Source organism: Sus scrofa, chromosome 7, assembly GCF_054392235.1.
Source record: "Sus scrofa isolate SSC_HxYL_T2T_F1_AM1 chromosome 7, Sscrofa_HxYL_maternal_Yorkshire_Landrace_v2.0, whole genome shotgun sequence".
NCBI lineage: Eukaryota > Metazoa > Chordata > Mammalia > Artiodactyla > Suidae > Sus > Sus scrofa.
This window is the reverse complement of record NC_139389.1, coordinates 127,548,524-127,566,409: the sequence shown is the minus strand read 5'-3', so window position 1 is coordinate 127,566,409 and position 17,886 is coordinate 127,548,524.

The window sequence follows — 17,886 nt, the reverse complement described above, 5'->3', positions numbered from 1 at the left end:
GCTTTGGCAGCTGAGCACCAGCATGGTCCTTCCTCCAGGAATCACGATTCCCTCTCAGCGGGCCAGGGGCTCGCTCATTTCAAGCAGTGGGTTTCACGTTCCCAGAATTCCAGCCTGGCCCAAAGAATGTCCCTAGCACGTTCGAGTCGATGATGGCCCAAATGTGGCCTGTAACCCACTCTGATTATAGCCCTCCTTCTCTCCACGGATGAACCCTAAGCCTTTCGAGCTGAAAGCTGTCGGGAGCTTGGAGGGAGTCCACCTCGAGGGCTGAGTGTCCCATGGAAAATGAGCTAATTACTGAGCTCCCCGGCATCCCTGCAGGCTGAGGGGCATAGGTTGTATGTGTGTGATACTTTATGCCCCTGGACCCCAGGCCGTCCTCAATAAATCGGGTGCTTGAAGAGCCAGGGAAGAGCTGACCCGAACATTAATTGTTTCAGCTTACGGGTCTAGACCTCCTTCGGAAAAGTCCCTGCGGGCTTCTTCTCTCACCCAGTGCGACGTGTAATATGTTTAAAAGCGTCTACTGGCAAGATGCCTGAGAGTCATTTGGTTCAAGTTGGCAGCAGACTGACTTTTTTGTTTAAGGAAAAAAAATTCTCCCTTGAGTAGAGGCTTGTTTGGAAGAAGCCGGATATAGGAGGAGGATAAGAAGCCCCCAGGAGAAGCCACCCTGTGGCTTGCCTTTTTTTTTTTTTTTTTTTTAAGAATTTACTCTGCATTCTTTTCCACGTAAGACATATTCATAGTTTAAAAAGGAACAAATACTGTAAGGCTTTTCATGAAAACTAGCAATCCCCCGTGTCTTGCTCCGGAGAAGGAACGCTTTCAACTCTCTTAACTGTTTTCTTCTAATATTTACCTTTGCATTTCTGCAGAACCTGCTTATACTTTTTATTTTTTAAATTAATAGAAACACCTATTGGCTGGTTACCTCAGTGGAGAAGGATCTGGCTCTTACCCACATCCTGCCTCGTTTTTCCCAGAGAGTAAAGGTGATGTTATTGGCGCATCTGTGTTCAGTGTGGCCGTGGGAGGACTGTTTACTTCTGAGCCAGGTAGTGTGCTGAAGTTCCCTGTCCTTCCTCACCAAGTCCCCTCCCCTTGCTGATGCTGATCACTGTTTTGGTGTGGCACATTCCTTAGTAACTGCCTGAGAAAAAGGAACGTATTTTAAAAATAACGTATTTTAAAATATAGTATTTTAAAAATAATTAAAATACTATAATTATTTTTGAGATTTTGCATAACTGATAATGTCTTTATGTTGCCCTTAGCCAGGCGTAGCTGGATATAGAATTGTGAGTGGAAAATAATATCCTCCTACTGCCCCCCCCCCCGTGCAGTTGTCGAGATTTCTGGTGCCATTCTGATTCCCAGGCCTTTAGCTGTGACTTGGGTCCCCGCCCCAGAAACACTTAGGAGCCCTTCATTCTTAGTGTTCTGAACCGTCCTGATGGTGTGGTGCCCTTAACCATCTACTCCTTCTGGGCTCTCCCGGGAAATTTCTTAAGTTTTCTTCTAATTGGTTCCTATTCTTTCTTTCTGGACTGCCTGTTGTTCCAATGCTGGGCCTCCCAGGCTAACCCTTCAATATTTCCTCTCTTCTCTGTTTCTCATCTCTTAATCTTTTGATCTGCTTTCAAGGGAGAGTTATTTAGCTTTATCTTTTCAATATGCCCCATGAATATTTAATTAATTCTTACTTTTCAAAATATTTTATGTTTTTTTTTTTCTGTTTCATAGTGTCCTGTTCTTGTTTCATGGGTGCAGAACTTCTCTCTCTGTGAATGTTCACTGATAGTGGGGTTTGGGGGAAGTTCTTTTCTGCTGTTTGTCATCATTTCCTCTAAATTTACTTTTTCTTGGTTAGTGTCCATCTCTTGTCTTTCATGGTACGGGTCTTGTTCAGATATCTGGTGACCCTGTGGATCTGTTCATGTGTAAGAATGATACATCAAAAAATGGATAGGAAGCTCTACGTTTCCACTGGTGGATTTCTCTGTAGGGTCACCAGGTGGGCACCTGGACCCTTCACGGGAGGACCACACGTAGCCATATTTGCAGGTCTTTTCTCTAGAGTTTGTTGTGTTTCTTTAGAGATATTTCCACTCTCTCCTGCCTGAGAAAAAGGGACATACATGGGCTGCTACTGGCCTGTGCAGTTTCGAAAAAGGAACTCCCCCTGGGTGGCAGACTTAGAAATAGATGCCCCTCTGGGCAGAAGCCACCCATGGGTACTTGACCAAACTGGCAGGAGGCATCTTTTGCCTCTTTTCTCCAAGGAAGGGCTTGAGGAGCAGAGCAAGGGCTAGATTTTAACTCTCAATTGCCCCTGGAGCCAAGTGCCTTTGTGCAGTGCATAGACTGTAGGACAGTGGCCAGGGATCTGGGCGCACACCCGAGTGCCTGCATCCTGGCCTCTGAGCAGGCTTCTCATCACAGTCAGTATGTAGACTCGCTGAATTGCTCTCGCCTCGCGAGGCCAGTTGTCCCTGGCTTAGAGCCCCTCTGCTCCCCCCTCCCCCCCCAGGGGGGGTAGGCTTGCTGCTGGGTGGCTCTGGGTCCCGCCTCTCCTCTGCAGGTGCCCAGTGTTAGGAGTCCTCCTGGCCCTCAGCTTTGCCCCGGCCTTGAATGAGTTGGCATCTCTTGGCTGCTGTCGGCTCTTCTCCATCCCTTTGTCTTCATGATGCCATGGCATCCATTCCTTTGCTCTTATTTCCGTGAGGTTTCACCAGGGAAGAAATGAGCCGCTGTGCTCAAGGCGCCATCTGGAACCACAGATCCCACGGATGCTTTCTCTCTGCCTGTCAGGTAGCTCGCTGCTCTGCAGACATGTCAAGCCTGCTGAGCTATGGTCCGCCAGCACCTTCATATGGCACTGGACCACATGCGGAGAGGGGGCCAGCACCGAGCTCCCCTGGACACCACAGCGTTCCCCCTTCACCTCCTGCCCCCACAGGCTCCCGCAGTCAGGCACTCTCTAGGTTTTCCTTGTCACCCTCACCTCGCTTGGAAACAAGTAGTCCGCACCGGTGTCTGGCAGCCAGCAAACCGGCTGCTCCCTCTGCTGGGTGGCTATTCGGAACCCGGCCAGCAGGTCCTCCTGGTCAGACCCAGCCTCTTGTGGGGCAGCCCCCCCGCCCCCAGGACAGCCACCCCTGGACGCGGGCTGCTGCTTCCTCTCCTCTCTTGCCCGTGCAGTGCTAGCCTGCTCTTTGTGAGGGTCAGACTCACAGGCGGTGGCCGAAGATTTGGAGGCTGCCTGAATAAATTATAGATTGTTTGATAGCCTTAGGGTCACGGAAGGGTCTAGCACCTCAGCTAAGGAATGAGAACCCTGAAGATCTAGGAGGAGAAATGACTAGTCACGCTGTTAGTTAGTCCCCTCGAAGGGACAGTCGGTGCCCTCGGGAGGGGCGTCTTGATTCCCAAGTAGGTTTTCTACAAACCTCCAGCCTCCAGCCACTGACGCCAAGCTGGGCCTCCCTCCTCACTGCGCACTTGGGACATCACGGGGCTAATCTCAGACACGAGCCACCGTAAACAGGGAGAGCGCACCTCGCCAGGCAGCAGAAGCCATCGACGCTTCTTGGTTAAGAAGGACTCCCGTGGCCCTGTCGCTGGAGCGCAGGCCTGAGGCGCAGACTCATGCAAGTGCAGTGTCTCTGAGCCCCCGAGGGCCTCCAGGAGGCCGCCTGCAGTTTGGGGCTGTGGCCTCTCTCTGCCTGGAGACCTGCCCAGCCAGCTCGGCTGAATCCCCCGCCTGTGTTCAGCTTCACGTCCTGAAGCCCCTGAGATGGGCAGTGTGGGCGTTTCAAGCCCGCATGGCTCCTCAGAACCTGCCCAGTGACGCGCTTACCAGGACACCAGAGCCCCCGACGTGCTTCTGGTCCAGATGTGCTGGGGCTCTTGCCCCGACGTTGCATCAGCTCCGCGGAAACCATCTTTGGGGGAAGGTTTAACTTCTTGGGCTGCAGCTGCCATCTGGGGTCCCCCTGGAACCACAGGCTCTTCCTCTGGCCCATCCAGCTGCTGAGTGGGGCGCTCTCAGGACCCAGGGGGAGCGGCTGAAGGCTGCAAGCTGGCGTGAGTGAGGTCACGCTTCTCGGCTAGAAATTTGCTGTGGAGTTTGTCTCCTCAGGGAGCCGTGAAATCAGATGAGGCTGCTTTGCTGGACATTGAGTCCCACAGATCTTTTGGGCTCTGCTTCTTGTCAGGCACTTGGTTGAACCTGATGTGAGTGCAGCGTGCACTTGGCCTGCGTTGGCCCCGAATCTTCCATGCCCACCGCATGCAGGCCCTGTGTCCTCAGGCTCTAGGTGAGCCCCAGGCCTCCTTGCTCTGATGTGTGACAGTGCCAAGGTGACCTGCAGGCCTTGAAAGGTCCCCCCCCCCACCCCTACCCCGTGGTGCAACCAGCTTGAGGTGGGCTTGGCCCAGTAAAGGGCAGAGGCCTGCAGATTCGGAGCCCCTGCTTCCCCAGGAGTCCTGGGCCCCTCTGAATCTTCTGAAATTGCCAGACCCCGCAGCACCGGGAAGGCCCACTTAAGTGTTTTTAACTTATTTATGCATATTTAATTTAACCAGGCAGGTTGTCCCCCACCCAGAACTGTAGCACCGACAAGTGAGAAAACAGCCTCGTTTTTTTGAGAAAAAGACAGTATTTTGTGCTGTTGGACCACATGGTTTTAAATACACACACAACTCAACAATCTAGGCTCCTCATCCCACCGTGGACTTTAAAATCCCCGACACTCCGGTGTCAAGGCTGCCTTTCATCCAGCAGGAATCTCTTTAACGGAGGTCCCCCCCCCCGCCCAACGCCTTTTTTTTTTTTTTTTTAAATCACTCCCTCCCTCTTTCCCAGGAGGTTTTCTGGGATAAGGGAAGAGGGCTGCTTTGGGCATCAGCCAGAGCTGGGTGCAAGCCCTGGCTCCGTCTTCTGGGCCACATTCCTGCTCTGAGCATCTTCTGCGCAGAGCAGACTCTCTGGACGTAATTGTCGAATGAGCATAGCTTCACAGCGAGCTTGCTAGGAGGTCGTAGAGGGCCCAGGGGCTCCTCGTGTGCGGGGCCCTCTCCAGGCTCTGACGTTCCCCCTTTGCCCTGCGTTCAGTTCGCCACAGCCTCTCCCAGCCTCTCCCCACTGCACTGCCATCTCGCCAGCCGCCCCGTCTCAAATCTAAACCATGCCTTTCGCAAGAGGAAGCCGAAGCCGGCGTCTCCCCATGAGCTCACTGGGCGCTCGTGACAATCACGGGAGGTGGGTCTTTCCGAGAGGAAAGTAAAACACAGGAAGGAAGCCCTCGAGCGGGCAAGTGGCAGAATCGCGGCCATAGGACTCTTACTTGCAAACGTTCGTTTCCACCCTGGACCTCATGCTTAGAAAATGAGTCACGCCCTGGTGAGATGCTGAGTCTTGGTGACTTTGGCCTCGTTGGCAAGCGAGGGTGGAAATCGGCATTGGGAAAATGACACAGTTTATTAGTCCATGGCAGCCCCCACTTTGTATTTCCCTCTTCCCAGGTCTCTGCACACTTTGACCCCCCCATGTCAACACTGCTTAAATATCTCCTTCATCCTCAGTCACAAACGTGACAGAGTAATCTTAGACATCAACTATACTTCAATTAAACGTAAATGAAAGATTTTTTTTTTAATGACTGGGGATGCCCCAAGTTCAGGTATTAGCTTAGGGTTGCAAATTTGCCACCAAAATGACTGTGCATAAAGTTTAGCAGCACTTTAGCAGCATAACCTCAGTGTCCAGCAGCCAAGACTTAAGGGACTTTAATTAACTTCCCCCGCCCTTGACTCTCCACTTGCAGCACCCGATTTTCAGAGTAAGAAGTGAGGCTCTGTTCTTGGAAAAGCAGATCTCACTGCGCCCGGCAGAGACGACAAACGGGTAAAGAGCCTCCATCACCTCCACAAAGTCCTAGCTGCTTGGTCTGTGAGACAGGAATCATCCGTTTTCCTTTGTTTTGAATTTGAAAGTTGTGATCATTGCATTATTGCAAAAACGAAGAGAAAACATATCGTTTGCTAGGTTTCTGCCATTTGCACCAGCTACTGATTCTTTTAGCGGCAGCAGAAGTCAGGAAGGGCATTTTCTCTCTAAGACTGTGGTATGAGGACAGCCACAATGTGCCGGTATTGCTAAATGTCATGCAAGGATGGAAAGCCTTTTTTTTTTTTTTTTAAGGACGGCACCCATGGCATATGGAGGTTCCCAGGCTAGGAGTCTAATTGGAGCCGTAGCCGCCGGCCTACATCACAGCCACAGCAACGTGGGATCCGAGCTGTCTGCAGCCTACACCACTGAGTGAGGCCAGTGGCAATGCCAGATCCTTAACCCACTGAGCGAGACCAGGGATCAAACCTGCATCTTCATGGATGCCATTCAGATTCAGTTTCTGCTGAGCCACAAGGGGAACTCTGATTGAAAGACTTTTAAAAAGGAAACTCAGTGTTTGTCACCTAAAGAGCTGACATTGTCCCAAAGTAGGACAGTACTGGCCTGGGCATCGAGAAGCCTCATCTCAGCTCCAGCTCACCTGCTGTGACACCTTGAATAATTCATTTACCTCTCTGGGTCAGAAGTTGGAAGATCTCTTTAAAAGTTCTTCCTGGGTTTAAAAATCCGGAAGTCTAGCAAGTTAGTTTTTCAGGGTTTTTGTTGTTGTTGTTGTTTCTGTTTGTTTTTAACCTCAGTAAGTGACCTATTTGCTTAAATAAATGCACCTCTGTATCTGTAAGTGAATTCCAAAGCTTAGAGCTGTGCTTCTGGCTTTAGTATCGGGGAAAGGTGCCTGGGGGTTGGAACAATGAAAGGTAGTCTGTTGAAGGCGTGGGGTTGAACATTGGGGGTGGGACGTGAGAGATCTGCTTCTGAACTGGTCTGATCTGATCTGAACTGGTCGCCTTGAATTAAGTCACCGTCTGAGGCCGTTTCCCAGGGGACTTTCTTTCAGATTCACGAGCTCAGCTGAAGGACTCGATAACCATGGACAACAGACTTCCCGTTCTTTCCCGCTATTCCCCCTTCCTCTCCAAGACTCGAGATGCGTAGGCATAGAAAGTCCCCTTGGAAACAGAGGCTGCTTGCATTCTAGCACGGGGTCCCTTAAGCCAAAGACTGGCATGTTTGTGTAGACTGTCCCTAGGGTGGGTGTGGTACTGCAGGGAGGGTGTCCCAGGAAGCAGATCCCTTTGCCTTGAAATTGCACCATAAGTTAGCTGCCTGCATCACTTGCAGTGGTGTTGGTAGCATCAGCCAAAGACAGAGTAAACGTGGAAGAATGGTGGTTCTTTACTGTACGTGGTCGGGAGAAGTTCTTAAACCTGACGAGCTCCCGCTGTGGCACAGCGGGTGAAGGATCCAGTTGCAGCTGGGGCGTAGGTCACAGCTGCGGCTCTGATGCAGTCCCTGGCCTGGCCACCTTCATATGCCACGGGTGCAGCTGAAGAAAATATATGTATTAACTCTGGAAATAGGAGTTTGTTTAAAACATGCTGTGTTTTCCTTTCCTGAGGAGGATCGGTGTGTATTTTTTCAAGGTCGGCAGTATGTTTAACAGATTTAATGCTACAGTTTCTTTTAATGTCATGGCAGGACTTGATTGATAATGTCTGAAAATTTTTACCGAGAGCTCTAGAGAACTATTGAAAAAAACGAAATGTTATTTTGTAGTACGAGAATTATTTTGTCTATTTAGTTATATACGTAGCTGTAGCTTTGTAAAAAGGTATCTTTGTACAAAAAAACTGTATGAACGTGCCCTCTTATTTATTGATTATTGTAAATGAAGATATAAATGACTATTTGCATAATTTATACCTGCGGGAAATTAACTGGAGTCTTTGTTATTTGACTGTTTTCTATAAAGGAATATTGGGCTTGGTGCTATGATGAATGGTCTTGTAAAATTACATGTATTCTTAAGAAAAATTTTGAGTATAAATTTCCTGGATTGACCAGCTCATTGATAATTCTCATTTCTATGTGTGTGTGTGCCTTTGCCAACCAGAAACTCCACTATCTTTCTTTTGTGCCAACAAAGAGGACCGTTGCCAGGGTGACAGTGAAGCCAGTAGACCTTGTCGGGAACCTACCTACCCTCTTGAACTCTCAACTTGCCCTGAGCCTTTGCAGGTGAAGCTCCAGGAAGAAATAATGGCAGAAGTCGTAGCGGTTGTCGCAGTAGTGACGGTGGCTCTTTGGCTCTGCAGACTCCCTGCCTGGGTTTGAATCCTGGGTCTGTCCCTTACCAGCTGCATGCTCTGTAGCCAGTTGCTATAGTAGCTTGGGTCTCCCAGGAAACAGAGCCTGAGTCAAAGCTTATGTGCTTGGGCATCACGGGCAGGTGGTGCAGTCCCAGGGCAGCCAGACCGAGGCCAGGAAGGGGCGAAAGCAGAGAAAAAGGCGGTGCAGCCGGTCTTTACTGCACGCCCACAAGGCCTCAGGCAAACCATCTGGTTGCTGAGAAGACAGTAATACTTATTTTTTTGGACTTTTTGTCTTTTTAAGGCCGCACCTGGAGCATATGGAGGTTCTCAGGCTAGGGATCGAATTACAGCTGTAGCCGCCGGCCTACGTCACAGCCACAGCAACGCTGGACCCAAGCTGCGTCTGTGACCTACACCACGGCTCACAGCAACGCCAGATCCTTAACCCGCTGATCGAGGCTAGGGATCGAACCCGCAACCTCATGGTTCCTAGTCGTATTGTTAACCACTGAGCCACGACGGGAACTCCGAGAAGAGAATAATAAATGAAACCAAAGTCCTTGTACTTATAGAGCTTACGTGCTAGCAGAGGAGATAGACATAGATAAAATAGGTAAAATACATAGTATGTTACATGCCTATCGACAAGTGCTATGCGAACAATCAGGGCTGGAGCAGCAGATTGGAGGCGGATGTGGCAGTGATATGATGTTAATAGTTAGGAAAGGCCTCTGAGAAAAAGACACTCAACAAAGTCTTGAAGGAGATGTAGGGACAGGTCAATTAAGTATCTGGGGAACAGCTTTCCAGGCAAAGAGAGGAGCAGGTGCAAAGGCACTGAGGCGAGATCATGGCTGGTGTTTTTAGGGAACCGTGAAGAGCCTGGTGTGGCTAAAAGTGGGAGGATAAGCAGGAAAGGAGTTTCCTGGGGGAGGTCAGGGAGGGCTGTGTGGGATGGTAGAAAGAGTCTGGCCTTCCCCCTGAGTGAGCTGGGTTCCCTGGAGGGTTTTGAGCATGTGCTGACTTGGGTTTTCGCAGGCCAGCCCTGGCTGCCCTGATGAGAATAGGCTTGAGAACAAGGCCAGAGCACCGAGGCCAGCTAGGAGGCCACTGCAACAGCGCAGGAAGGAGATGACAGTGGTACAGCCCAGGGTGGGAGCAGATGAGGGTGACTGGGTTTGGATGTAGTATGAGAGCAGACCCCCTGGATTTGCTAATGGGTTGGGTGTGGGTGTGAGAGAAAGCAAGGCTCCCAGGTTTGGCCTGAGCAGCTGGAAGGCTGGAGGTGCCCTGGGCCGATAGGTGGAGACAGGGAGTGTGAATTTGAGCACACTCAATTCACACGCCTGGGAGCTGGCCCCATGCCCGAGCCCTGGAGGAATGCCCTGGGGGTGAGGGCTCACCTGCCAACCCTGAGATGGCCCCACCCCCACAGCCCTGAGCTGCTCTGCTGCTGTGGCACGTATGATGCTTGGGAGTCTCTGGTGGGTTTAGGAAGCCCAGGTCCCCAGAGTACCATGAGGCCATTCCCATGTGTCCCCCAGACAGGTCGCTCTGTCACTGCTTCCACCTTTGCACCCACCCCAAGGTGGGCCTTCCCGCCGCTCCCCCTGCTGTCTTCACACGTTTCCTATTCCGAGCACAGATGCCGGCAGGCCCTCCACAAACCTGCCTTGATGTGCCGAACCTGCTTCCTCCAGAATGGAGAAAATACAGGGTGAAAAAGAACACATCACACTATCTGACCATGTTGAGAAGGGGGCGGGAGGGTAACACGATCGGAAGAGAGACCTTGCACTTGGACCGCGGAAGCCTGTCACCAGCTGTGCGTAATGATGTTTCATCTTGGGGGCCTGAGTCTTAGTGTGGACACGATGGCAATACCATCAAAAGCTCAAAGGAAGGTGGGGTGACGTGCTGCTTTCTGCTAACTGCCTTAACACTGGGGATGAGTTTCAGCTGCATCGGACAGAAAACCCACAAGAGCAATGGCTTAAACGCGGCAATTTTACTTTAGAGGCCATCACTCCGGGTTGGCTGGGCAGCTTCATGTCCCTCCTGCATCCACAGTGTTCTTCTGGCTGCATCATCCCTGGAACACTGTCCTTGTCCTTGTGGCCCAAGATGGTGTCTGTCCATCCAGACCACAGGTTCATGCTCTGCGCTGCAGAGTAGAAGACGGGGCAGACACGGGCCGCCCCTGCCGGTAAGGCTTCCTGGAAGAACCACACAGCAGCCTTCATCCCATTGCCCGGGCGCAGTCACTCCCCAAGCCGCTAGGGAGGCAGGGGGACGGGTGGCCTTTGGCTGAACACTCTGCTAAATGAATTGTTGACAGGCAGAGGGAGGGAGGTTGGAACAGCGACTGGCAGCTTTGGTGGCACTTGGCTAAGTCCTGGCTGTCGGGTTGGGCAGAAGCCTACTGGGTCCATGGAGCTAGTGTCTGTGATGAAGACGGGAAGAGAGAAAGTCCTTGCTCTGAAGGAGCTTGCTGAGTGGGAGAACGATGAGGAAAGTGACGCCTGGAGCACAGCGGCTGGTTCCTGAGCGCTGTCCCAGGTGCTGGACTAGGAACCCATTGCATGATTGTAAAACCCCTGAAACATCGCACAGGGTTGGCGGCCGCGTCCTGCCCGTAAGAAGGCGGAGGGTGAGGAAGAGATGAATTCATTCACATGCTTCCCCAACGAGTTAGAATAAGAACCTGGGCCCGTCAGGCTTTTGCCATCACTCAGCCTGCCTTCTGCACCCCGAGAAGCGGCCTCCTAGAGAGCGTGACCTGGGCATGGGGTCCGCGGCTGCCACCGGAGACTGGGGAGAAGAAGGCGACCGGCACTTCCGGCCTGAGTTCCACATCCTGGGGTGTCAAGGAAAGCGACACCCCTAGGGACCTCCTGTAAGTCTCAACCTGGCCAGGCCTTGGTACCTTCAGATGGGAAATCGAGACAGTAATAGCCCCGAAGTCAGGATTGAAATGAGCTACAGTCTGTGAAAAGAGCCAAGAAATAACCCAAAGACAAACGTGCATTTTGTTATTAGAAGAGCACCCTTATTCCTTTCCCAAACAGCAGCCCTAGAGCTCAACCCCTAAGCTACCCGAGATTCATCATTGGCAGATTTTGCTGCGCCATTGCTGTGATCTTTGAAATGTCCCGACAGCCTCGAACATTCTAGATAGACGTTAGCATTTCTGCACTACAGTTCTCTCTGGCCCTGGGCAGCAGTGTCCCAACTACCGAGATCTAGCGTGAAGGGGCGGAATTAATTCACGGCAGGCACACTAGCACTGCCGACAGGGTGAGAATCCTTGTGGCATGTCATCAGCCCTCCTCGGTTGTAGTGGCCTGTCTGTAGTGCTCACAAAAAACCATGAAAGACAGTGTTGTTTTAAATCCGATCCTTGTAGGGCGATTGTCTTTTGGGGGGTGGGGGTGAGTAAGGATAGCTTTCAAATCACATAGGTGCCGTTTTATGGGCAATTACTCACTAAGGAGTGTTAGCTTAGTCCCTGGAGATCCTGGGAGGATCCCAAATGATAGCTGGTGCAGGAAGGTACACCCAAAGATGGGCTGGAGCCTGCCTGTCTGAGGACAGAGTTCCCTAAAATCAGAATCTATGGGAAGACTCTAAACAGGCCTTCCCAAACTACCCGGGTGAAGGACACTTTTTCAATGTATTTATTTCCAGCCTATGGCAGACTGGCTTTTGTAAAATATAATACAAATTAAGTATCCCCAAAAGGATATTTTATTTTATTTTACCACTATACAGTTTTTTTTTTTTTTTTTTTTTTTTTGTCTTTTTGCTATTTCTTGGGCCGCTCCCGCGGCACATGGAGGTTCCCAGGCTAGGAGTCGAATCGGAGCTGTAGCCACTGGCCTAAGCCAGAGCCACAGCAACGCGGGATTTGAGCCGCGTCTGCAACCTACACCACAGCTCACGGCAACGCCAGATCCTTAACCCATTGAGCAAGGGCAGGGACCGAACCTGCAACCTCATGGTTCCTAGTCGGATTCGTTAACCACTGCGCCATGACAGGAACTCCCTTTCTTTTTTTTTTTTTTTTTTTTTTTTGTCTTTTTGCTCCAAAAGGATATTTTAAAATGATATAAAGGATACAAGTCCTATTTTTTTTTTATTTTATTTTAGGGCCTACCCCATGGCATATGGAAGTTCCAAGGCTAGGGATCTATTCGGAGCTATAGCTGCCGGCCTACACCACAGCCACAGCAATGCCAGATCCGAGCCACATCTGCAACCTGCACCACAGCCCGCAGCAACACCGGATCTCCAACCCACTGAGTGAGGCCAGGGATCCAACCCGCATTCTCGTGAATATTAGATTTGTTTCTGCTGGGCCACAACGGGAACTTCCTACAAGTCCTAATTTTTATGATTTGATTCAATAGACATAAAATTATCCTGTCACATCTCTGGACGATGATTTAACACTCTGTTTCTGAACTGACCTCGTAGAGGTCTGGCGACCGGCAGCAGTGCCTGAAACACCTGTACCTCCTACCTTCTAAAGGGAAATTATCATCTTTGGTTTTGTCTTACTGCAATTTTTTCATTAATAGCCACTACTTATCTAAACTACTATGTCACCGCTGATGGGCTTATTTTCTAATTTTTAATTCGCTTGCGGAGAGTACAAGGTGCTTGCAGATATGTGGTCTAATTTTGTTTGGATGGTCAACCTCTAAGTTTCACAAAGCATGGGGTATTTCTCCTTCGACTGATGGTATAGCCGGACTGAGAAAGGCCATTGGATTTGATGGGGGGGGGCAGCCCCACTGCTGCACATGCTTCAGGTCGCCGACACCAGAACAAGCCCATCCTCACCAGGGCTGCCCGGATGCCCTGGGAAGCGGCTGGTGAAAGAATCCTAGGTGTGTTATCCCAACAAGCCTCGACCTGTTCAGCTCTGAGCTTCCCCAGCTCTGGCAAGTAGGCCGTTCCACCACTAGAATTCCTCCTGCCGGGGCGAGGCACGGTCTGGTGTCTGCGGCTACGGAGACGCAGGAGATCTCATCCAGCAGGTCCGGGTAAATGCCCGGCTTCAGTCAAGCCCGCATCCCTCAGCATCATTAACGGCAGGTGCAAGTAGAGAAGCAGGGGGCATAGGGTATATGGGAAGTCTCTACTTCCCAATTCTTTCCTAACCCGAACACTGCTCTGCAAAAGAGAGTTTACAGAGTTCCTGCTGTGGTGCAGTGGGTTAATAATCTGGCTTGTCTCTGTGGAGGCACTGGTTCAATTCCAGGCCCAGCTCAGTGGGTTAAGTAAGGCTCCAGCGTTGCTGCAGCTGAGTCGTAGGCCACAGATGCAGCTCCGATTCCCTCCCTGGCCTGGGAACTTCCATGCGTGCAGCACCCCCCCCCCGCCCCCGCCAAAAGCTTACTAATTGTTTTTAAAGTTGAATTGTAAAACGAGATGAGGGACAGACATGATGCGATTATAACAGGGAGTTACTGCAGAATTACCTACATGGGTAAGAGGGGTGCCTAGTGGGAGGATCTGAGCGATCAAGTCACTTAGGAGGAGGCGTGAATTGTAAATAAATATGTGGAAAATGGCAATCAAAGCAATGCGGGTTCCAGGCACCACTCTCAGCATGTTAAATTAACAGGTAAATAAAGGCACAATTTTACATGTAACATTTCAAATGCCCCCTGGTGTTTCACGAAGCTGTGAGGAATGTGACAGAATAATACCCAACTGGTGGCTGTATTCTGGAGAAACACTTCCACTTGTCAGCGTGGGGAGTCGGGGCCACACAGATGCTCAAGCCCTTGGACTAGAAAATTCTAGAAATTTATTCTAAAGAATGTTTCCTGAGGCTCCAACTCAACAGAAGTTAAAAACCCCTTGTGGGGGAGTTCCAGCAGCTGCAGCTCCAATTTGACCCCGAGCCTGGGAACTTCCATATGCCTCAAGTGTGGCCCTTAAAAAAACACAAAACAAAAAATTGTTGTGGGATATTACTGTTCAGGAAAAAACGGATTTGTCTCTCTAATAAACTGATGCTTAAAAAGCAGGCATTGAGGAGATGTTACAGGACAAGGAGACTTTTTTTTTTTTTTATCTTTTTAGGGCCACACCCATGGCATACCTATACCACAGCTCACGGCAACACTGGATCCTTAACCCACTGAGCGAGGCCAGGGATGGAACCTGCATCTTCATGGAGCTAGTCAGATTCGTTCCCACTGAGCCACAACAGGAACTCCCAAGGAGACTTGATGTAACAACCAAATGTAATGTAAGCACTTTGTCTGGACTCTGATTTGAATGAACAACTATAAAAAAGTCTGGTGGTTTTTCTTTGTTTATTTTTTATATCTGGGGAAATGTTAATATGGACTGGAAATTAGCCAGTATTAAAAAATTATTGGAGTTCCCATCATGGCTCAGTGGTTAACGAATCCGACTAGGAACCATGAGGTTGTGGGTTCGATCCGTGGCCTCCCTCAGTGGGTTAAGGATCTGGCATTGCTGTGAGCTGTGGTGTGGGTAGCAGATACGGCTCGGGTTCCCCCGTTGCTGTGGCTGTGGTGTAGGCCAGTGGCTACAGCTCCAATTGGACCCCTAGCCTGGGAACTTCTATATGCCACGGGTGCAGCCCTAGAAAAGACTAAAAAATAAAAAATAATTAATATTGCATTGTTATGTATAAATGACATATGATTATATTTTTTAAAAGTCGTTATCAGAGAGGCATTGTGAAGTATTTATGGGTAAGATGTCATGCTAAAAATAATCCAACTTTTAGGTATATACACAGTTGGCCCTCTGTATCTTCATGTTCAGCCACCTGCAGGCTGAATTCTGTCTGCGGTTGGCATCTACAGATGCAGAACCCATAGATTAAAAAGGGCCGCGGAACTATGCCATTTTCTACAAGGGACTTGCACATCTGTGGGTTTTGAGTTCGTGGGAGTCCTGGAACCAATTCCCAGCAGATCAACTTTTTTTAAATCCAGGAAAAAAACATAGGCGTCAAGCAAGGTTGGCAAATGCTGATAGTGGTTGAAGATTTAGGATGAGTATGTGGACATTCATTATGCATTTTTACATGCTCGAAATTTTCCACAGTAAAACATTTTTAAATATCCTATTGTGGCAGACTACTAGCAGTACCATACTGTCTGTGGTAGCGATTTAGCTTGGCACCTGGCCACCTGGTAAAGACGATTTCCCGGCCTCCCTTGCAGCGAGGTGCAGCCACGTGACTAAGTCCTGAGCAACAAGATATAAGTAAAAACACCGCCGCCCGTGTGCTGTGGGTCCTGCCCTTGAAATAACTGTACTTGTGACGCCCTGGTCTTTGCCCTTTTCCACATCTATCCTGCCGCGGTCAGAAATACTGGAAAAGGAAAAAGGGAGCCCTGACACCTCTGTGGCCCCCGATCGGGCTTCTCCTTCACTGCATAGCGATGAGACTGGAAGATGCTTCATCTCTTTGGGGCTATTTGAGGACCAATTCCTATGACTCCCTCCAGGGGACCTGCATTCAAAAGTCACTCATTGAACACCCCATCGCGCAGAGACTCCCGCCGGCTCCATTTAGGTCCCGTCAATCAGGAGGGAACCCGTGAACATCATAGACATAAGCTGGGAACTTTCCTAAACAGTTTGTTTAGGAATTTTCTGAGCCACTTGGTCACTGAATAGAGATTAAGGAAAATTTGCACTCAGCAGCTACCATGTGTCAAGCACTGAAAAACAGATGAATATGAATGAGGTATTATTTTTCCTTCCTTTAAAGAGCTTGTAGCCTGGGGATTTAATTTATATACAGACTGAAGACAGAAATCTGTGCCCTGTTGATGGGATACAGCAAATATTTCTCAAGACCAAGCAAAAGGTTATTTCTGATCAGATGTAAAATGCCAAATCCACACATTTCTACCTGCGTTGATCTAGCAGTACAAGGATGGAATAACAATTCAGAATATTTTAACTGCAAAACATGATAACAACAAAAATATTTTAGAGACAATTCCACTGCTCACCATTTTAATTTTTCCATTTACTTCAGTCCTTGTATTACATAAGTGTATCATTTTTATAGAGCCTAACTAGAGCATAGATATAAGAACATATTCTGAAATGTTTGCTCCAACTCTCATCTCACTAAGGCCTTTTTCATATCTCTGTATAGACGCTACTCATATTTTAATGGCTGCAGAATATTCCATCATTCTAATATCACATTTTGCTTAGTCTCTTAATATTTGTTATTTAGGTTTTTTGAATGTCTCACTATGATAAAAGTGCAATCATAACATCTTCATAAATTTAACTTTTCCTGTTTGGATTATTTCTTAGCCAAAGTACCCAGGGGTATAATCACTAGTTCAAAAGAGTGATTATTAAAAAAAAAAAAACAACAAAAAAAACACATAAAAACAGGGTGATTATTTTTATGTTCCCTGCCAAGTTGACTTTCAAGAGTTGTACCAATTATTATGAATGTAACAGTTTTAATAGAACCTTACCAGCTGTGGGCATTTATCACTTACATTTTTGGTGAACTTAGAGAAGATATTTTAGAAACTAACTCTCTTGCTCTCTCTCTTCTTTCCTTTTTAGGGCCACACCTGCCGTATGTGGAAGTTCCTGGACTAGGGGATCGAATAGGAGCTGCAGCGGGCAGCCTATATACACCAAGCCACAGCAACGCTGGATCCGAGCCGCATCTTCAAACTACACTGCAGTGTGTGTCAATGCTGGATCCTTAACCCACTGAGAGAGGCCAGGGATTGAATCCACGTTCTCAAAGAGAGCGTCAGGTTCTTCACTCGCTGAACCACAATAGGAACTCCGTCTTCCTTCCTTCCTTGCTTCCTTGCTTTTTTAAAAAGATTACAAGTGGGGCTGATCCTTTATTTGCTAGTTGACTGTCCTCATGTGAAATGCGAATGACTTGGCACATTTTCTCTGTTGGGGTCTTGAAGATATCATTGCATCTCTGGCCTGTTTTTAAAGTCTTTATTTTTTTAGAGCAGTTTCCGCTCACAGCAAAATTGAAAGTACAGAGTTTCCAATGTACTTTCCACCCCTACACAGGCGCGGCGTCCCCCGCTAACAACACCCTACCCCAGATGGTCCAGTTGTTACAGCAAAGAACCCACGCTGGCACATCAAAATCGCCCAGAGTCCAGAGACGGCATGAGGGCTTATCTCTGCCTTTACTTATGTCTATTACCTGTCCCAATTGACTTAATCACTATACAAGTTTCAGGAAAACTCTTTAATAACGTTTTCTAAGAATTTACAGCTAACAAGGACAAACAGGGCAAGTGTGTCCCCGTGGCTTTTAATTTATTTAGTCAAAGAAGTATGAACGGATTGGTAAGTGTCGAAATGTGCATCATTTCACACCATACAGGCCATCCAGATAGATCACAGTGAGATACACAGCTCCATCTACTGTAAATATTTTGAATTGGATGTCTCTGGGTTTTGTACCATATGGACCTTAATTTTACTTCACCCTGAATTGAATTTAGGAGTTTGTAAGTGATGGTATGCTCAGAGCATTCTGCACGCCTCTGTGAGAGGGAAACGGAATTAACACGAGGATGCTGCCTCAGGATCACAGGACAGTGCAACAGTTTGGAGCAGCCTCCAGCCCAGGGGGGC